Source organism: Furipterus horrens, unplaced genomic scaffold (genome assembly GCF_987537825.1).
Source record: "Furipterus horrens unplaced genomic scaffold, mFurHor1.1.pri manual_scaffold_6, whole genome shotgun sequence".
NCBI classification, from domain to species: Eukaryota; Metazoa; Chordata; class Mammalia; order Chiroptera; family Furipteridae; genus Furipterus; species Furipterus horrens.
Window position 1 is genome coordinate 42,655,024 of NW_028327176.1, and position 789 is coordinate 42,655,812.

Sequence of the window (789 nt, forward strand, 5' to 3'; positions counted from 1 at the left end):
TTTATTAGACATTATGATAAAACTTTTCCCATGGATTTAATGAAATGGAAATATATAGACTGAAAAAATTAATTGATCTGGCATGTAACATATAAGTGAATTTTTGTTCGTAAGAAGTAGACAATATTAAATAAAATAAGATGAAATAAAGATACGCAAACTAAGATGGGAATAAATGTTTTATTATATATTTTGATTAAAAAATTATTTGTAACTAAGACTATACTTTCAAGGATCATTCCTATAGTTTGTTTCTAGAGAATTTTCTCTGAATGTGTACTATGGAGCACACAAAACCACAAGTAGGAGACGCGGCTTTCTCTCCTGAGTGTGAAGCTGGCGCTTGGTGTTGCTTTATTTTATTTTACTTTATTTTTCCTTTTGTTTTCTTTGTCTTCTTTTCTTTCTTTTGCCCTTTCTTTATTTCTCTCTTTCTCTCTTTTTTTCTTTTTAAAATTTGTTTCTTGGTGTTGATTTTGCAACTGCTATTGGTCATTGATGATCAGTCTTCTCTTCCTTTGGGAATATTAAAAGGGATAGAATGAAGTCTTAGTTTTTTAAAATAATAATAATAATTTGTAAATATGTTGTTGAATGACACACTGAATTTAAAAGGGATCATGTAAAAATCTTGGTTTGTTTCATGAAAAATTTGGTCATCCTAGAAAATATTTTAGTTACATTTAAAATAATAAACTGCTGATTGAGGGAGGCCCACAGACAAAATAATAATAATAATAATTAAAATAATAAACTGCTTTAGTCATTTCAACATATTTCTTTGCTGTT

General features: G+C 27.4%; 1 pseudogene; it reads left to right on the forward strand.

Moving 5' to 3' along the window:
• Positions 1-216: 216 nt before the first annotated feature.
• On the forward strand, positions 217-554 carry LOC150006031 (small nucleolar RNA U3; annotated as a pseudogene).
• Positions 555-789: the final 235 nt, after the last annotated feature.